We start from the raw sequence: 6,045 nt of genomic DNA, 5'->3' as shown, positions 1-6,045 counted from the left end.
CTGCACTCCAGCCCGGGCGACAGAGTGAAACTCTGTCTCAAATAAATAAATAAATAAATAAATAAATAAATAAATAAATAGTGGTAGAGAGATTTCTTTTACAATAAAGCTGAAATAAAATAAGATGTGACTTTGAAAACTTACTCTACTCTGCAAAGTGTATATTGATTTAACAAGAGAAATAATCAAGTTTTGATTTTTTAATGAAGGGCTAAACAGCTCTTTTTATCTTAGAAGTGAAAAAAAAAAAAAAAAAACCAGAACAAAGAATGGGAACCTGGATAAAGAGAAGCATTTACTTGTTCTCCTCAATGATTAGAAAGTGACCCACAAATTTTGGTTTTTTAGAGATACTTCAAACCTTTCCATGACCAAATGAAAGACAAACCAAATTGTTTTTATTGTAACAAAGTAAAGTTTGAGAATTGAATGATGAATTATGGCAGTTCTGAGATGTTGAAATCCTTTGTCCATGTATGTATCATCAAAGTGAGACTGTATACTTTATCATCCAAATCAGTAATTAAAGTGTGTCATATTACTTGGAAATAAAGTTTGCCCTATTTATTAATATACCAGCATAATGTGATAAACCGAGAGTGTCAAGGTACTCCAATAAATGCAGTCACCACATATTTATTGTAGAATAAGATAGGCCCTTCTTCCTCAGATACCCACCCACCTCAAAAAACAAAAAGAATAAAAAAGAAAAGCAAAAGAAAATTAAATGTGGCATTTTTTTCTCTGAAATAGTGAAAGAGATTGACAAGTGAACTATTGACAATACCGTCTATACCATAAGAGTCTCGAGATTGAGATGGGCCCCTTCCATTTCTGATGCTGTACCCCATGGCTGTATGTGTTTATCTGCTTGCCTCCTTGTGAGTATTTCCCTGGAAGAGTTTGAAAATAATTATGTAGGAATGGGAATCACTGAAGAATAGACCAGGGAGAGGCTTACAAAACTGGATTCTAGATGGATTCCTCACTGTAGCTGCAGAGAAGATGATGAAGAGAGGTGGGATGAAAATAAAGAGAGGGATTCAAAGCTGATGTATTCAGTTGCCCAAGTGAGAAATAATGAGAGCTGGAGCTATGACCCTGTCAGTCAGTTGAGAACATATTAAAGCCATGAGAAGCTTTACCACTTCAGGTCATAGGCAGCTTTGGTCAACCATGGAGACTCCTACTAACCTGGCTGTTTATAACTGGATGTCTAAGCTACTCATAATCAATTGATTCAGTGTTTCAAGACTCTAATTCAAAATTTCTATTTGAAGGGATCTGAACTGGCAAGACAATTCTACCTCCATTCAGCTGAGGCCAGAAGATAAAGTCACCAGATAGGAACATAACAATCTAGGTCTATTTCCAGGTAATCAGGTATTCAGAAGATGGAAGTTATAGTGTGTTTTATTTATTTAATAAACATCTATCTATGAAATAGAAATTGGGTTATAAGTATAGTAAAGGATAAAGAAAAAATAAATGGAAGGAAATTAACACTTATTAAAGGGTGGCAATGTGTTCCACACCCTTATTCTTCATGGTACTCCTTTGTGGGAACTACTGTTTCTGCTTTATAGATGGAGTGAGGTAAATTTCCCGTCGTCACATGGCTGTTAACACAGGACTCAGAATTCAAGACAGACACATTCTGCCTCTAAACCACATGTTTCTCCAGCCTCTGTCCATAAGCTCAAGTTTATGGCTTGAGCTGGCATAAGAGGGAGACTAGCCTTTAGGACCTCCCCAATTGGAATAACAATTCACTTCCTGGTGAGAAAACAGGAAGCCCCCAATATGGTCCCTTCCTGACTATCCTCTCTCTGAAACAAGTAGGTCTTCCTCAAGTTCTTTTCATGATTAAATTTTATCCCTAAAGGCCCCAAATGAGGTCACTTATATCTGTGAGTTCCAGTTCTATTTCATCTATTTAATTAACAAACTTTAACCCAGTGCCTTCCTTGTGCCAAGCTTGAGACCATACCACCAGATATTTAAAGGCTGACCTTGCCTTTAAGGAGCTCTCAGCCTGGCAGAAGAAATGGGACATGAGCATAGAGCATCAAAATGCAAGGCAAACACGGATGAGTAATTGGAGTGATGTGAAAACTTTAGGAGAGATCATCCAGGTAAAACTTCCAGACAAGAAGACATTTGGAATGGCCTAGAAAGAGACATTGAAGTTCCATATGTGGCATTGGCATAAGATGTCTCAGGTTGGGGAAAGGCATAAGCAGAAGCCTGGACACTGATACTCAGGAGCCTGGGCAAGAACAGCAAGAAGGAGTGCAGTGAGGATGAAGCTCACGTGGAGGCAGTGAGGAGCGCGTATGGGATGCCTTTTTCCACTCTGACACTGACATTCAAGAGTTTGATTGGGTTCCTGGTTATTCTCAGGAGTGGCTGCAGCAATCTTTGAGGCTGGTGCAAGGCTGAGCACTTCTATCTTTGTGCAGTCTTTCTCTTTTTGATGAGTCCCTGGACATATGAAATCCACCTCCTCTCCTCATACTGTTATCAAACCTCATACTTGCATTCAAAATGGGGTCAAAAAAGGAGAAGAAAAGGGCAATTGATTTGTATGTTTCAGTCATTTCCTTGGGAACACACTGAGCTTTTACTCTGGGGTGACTGTGAAAAAGACTCTGCCTGTGATTAGATCTGTCAGGCAGTGGCTGTGTTACACCAGGTACCTGGGGAAATAAAACCATGGGCAATTGCCAATGTCTGCATGCCCAGAGAGCTGTCTGCTGTGCAGTACAATAATGGGCAAGTTTGTGTGCATGCGTACAGGAACCATTTGGCCAGGACTTGGCAGGGGGATTCTAGATTTGAATCAGGGTTGGAAAGATGATCTCTAAAGCTCCAACTCAAATCTCGGATTACATGACTTGTATTTGCAGCCAGAGGCACACAATGAAAAGATGGCTAAGGGTATGTAGAGTGAACAGGTAGGTCCCCACTTTACTTCCCATCTTATCTGTATCCATTTGAAATACCATGCCGCTATCAGAGCGCCATTTCTACAAAATAAACACAACCACATCATCCTCCCTTTCCTGCTTAAAAACCTCAATATTTCCAATTATCTAGAGGATAAAGTCCAAACCATTCAAGACTTACCATGACCTAGCCTCAGCCTAATTTTCCAGCTTCATCTCTCATCAGTCCCTACTTTACCCTTTACACTCCAGCAACAGTGGTTTTGCAGGTCTTGCACTCACTTCCTGCTTATATTGCTTTCCTCTAACCTCCTCTCTCTCTCTCTCTCTCTCTCTCACACACACACACACGCACACATCTAAAATGTACGTCTCAATCTTGCCTCCCAGTTAAAATTACTCCATTTTTCTCAAGACTCAGTTCTTACCTCTTTTAGAAACTTTCCCTGATCACACTAGTCTCAGAGTGGTGCCCACATTTCTATCATATCCTTAAAATATTGAATTATAAATAGCCATCTACTTATATGATTGGGTATTTGACTTCATGGATCTTTGAGTCTCTTGTGCCTAGCACACACAGTGTCTGCTGCAGTGATGAACAGTGACTGTTAATTGCATAAATATTGGATGGAAAGAATGGATGGATAGTAGATGGAAAAGTATCTAAAAAGTAGATAAATTCCCAGATTCTATTTCTAATCTCAGCAAGGTGTTATTTTCTTTAGTTTTAGAGAAGGAGCTACTGTGGCACAGAAAGGCAAATGTCACACAGCTAACACTAACCTTTAAAATCACAAAACAAGCTCCTTGTTCCTGACATAGTTCTCATTGCTCACTCCTCTGTCCTCTGGCACTCCTCAGTGACTAAGTACCTATTGCATCTTGAATCCTGAATGACCTAGACCTAGAATTCTACAGCTCAAAAGAACCTAAAAGAAGATCCATCCTACTATGCCCCCCACTTTCTCTTTTAGTAGATAATTGATAGCTATAAGGGTCAAGTGACTCAATACCTCATTCATCCTTCAAAATCCTGCTCAGTCATAACAACTATTGCCATCATGAGTAAATGTAGAATTATGACTGTGATAGACGCTACAGGGAAGTAGGTGGCACAAGAGCCTATGATATAATAACACTAACCAAGTCAGCAGTCTGATGAGTAGCTAATTAATCATTAAGTAAATATTCATTGACTGAATACTCTGTGTCAGAGACTCTCCTAAGTGCTGAGTATGAAACAGTGAGTAAACAATCAACATCCCTGCTGCGTGGAGCTTACAATTTAGTGGGAGGGAAGAGACAATAAATAAACAAAGAAATAGATGCTATCTTGGAGCGTGATATGATAGACATTCACTAGCAAACAGTAAGTAGTAGTTCAAGAGGTAGAAAGAACATGGATAAGGTGCCAAAAGAGTGTAAGGTGATAGCAAACATTTTTGAGGAACCGAAAGAAAAATTCCGTGGTTAAAATATGGAGACAAGAGTGTCACAGAAAGAGACCAGAGCTGGTTAGTCACATCTCAAATATGGTGGGTCTTGAAAGCCAAGTTGAATTTGCATTAGCTCCTCAGTGCAAGAAAAATTATTTGTGGGTTTTAAACAAAGAGTGGCATGATTAAATTATGTGTGTGTGTGTACGTGTGTGTGTGTTTGTTTTAAATATCTAGTCACTGTGTAGAAAATGATTGGGACGGGAACAGCAGTAACTCTGGAGAGATAGGTCTGAAAGATATTGCAGTAATTTACGTGAGAGATAATGGTGGCTTGGACTAGGATGGGGCCAGAAGAAATAAAACGAGGTGGAGAGAGGACTCAGAGTTTGTGGAGGAGATGTCAGGGGTGACACCTAGGGTTCTGTCCTGAGCAACAGGGTAGATAATGATGCCATTTAATTTGAGGAATGACACTGAAAGAGGAAAATATTTGGGAAAGAAAAAGTCATACCTCAAGAATTAAGTTTGGGCCATGTCCTGACTGAGATGCTCATGGTGCATCACAGTTAGGGTATTTGGTAATTATTCAGTTATCTGACTCTGTAGTTCACAAGAGACTGGGACTAAAAATTTAAGTCTCAATAACTTGAAATATAGAAAGAATCTACAAAGTCACAAGAGTGGATGAACTCACCTAGGGATATGTAGGGTAAGATAAGAAGAAATTTGGAGAACCCCAATGTGAAGAGGATTCAGCAAAGGAAATGAGAAGCAGAAGCAAAGGAGAAAAAAGGAAATTGTGCTGTTACAGAGGCTAATGCAGGAAAAAATCTCAAGAAGAAAGGAGTATTGGATGCTGGTGGGATTTTGAGTAAGGTACTGACTGAGGACTGTTCACTGGCTTTGTGACAGGTGGTTGTTGGTCAGCATCATGTCCAGATACCATGTATAACAATTTTTCTGATGAGTTGGCTGTGAAAGAAAGTAATTGCTATCAAAAATGTGAATAAGTGATGATCTTTGTTTATGTTTTGTTTTAATATCTATCAACTTTTCCAGGCTGTAAATTTTTTAAGATCAGGGAACAAATTTCATTTATTTCTGTATACTCAAGAACTTATACTTAAGTATACCTTGTATCCTCAACATATTTATCAGTTCATAGTAAAGTTTAGTAATATTTGCTAACCAAATGGATAAATGAGGATTTAGAGAATATTTTGGATGACTATTTTCTGGAAAATTATGAAGTTACATTTCAAAAATATTCATGGCATTGAAAGTTAATATTTTGGGATCAATTATGTTGTCACACTGTCACTGTCAGGAAGATACTTTGGGTTTGTGAAGGACCTCTTCAAGGAGAACTACACTGCTCAGCGAAATAAAAAAGGACACAAACAAATGGAAGAACATTCCATGCTCATGGATAGGAAGAATCAATATCGTGAAAATGGTCACACTGCCCAAGGTAGTTTATAGATTCAATGCCATCTCCATTAAGCTACCAATGACTTCCTTCACAGAATTGGAAAAAACTGCTTTAAAGTTCATATGGAACCAAAAAAGACCCCGCATTGCCAAGACAATCCTAAACCAAAACAACAAAGCTGGACGCATCACGCTACCTGACTTCAAACTTTACTACAAGGTTC

Source organism: Rhinopithecus bieti, unplaced genomic scaffold, assembly GCF_001698545.2.
Source record: "Rhinopithecus bieti isolate Rb0 unplaced genomic scaffold, ASM169854v2 scaffold_9663, whole genome shotgun sequence".
Taxonomy (NCBI): domain Eukaryota; kingdom Metazoa; phylum Chordata; class Mammalia; order Primates; family Cercopithecidae; genus Rhinopithecus; species Rhinopithecus bieti.
This window is presented reverse-complemented; position numbering follows the sequence as displayed.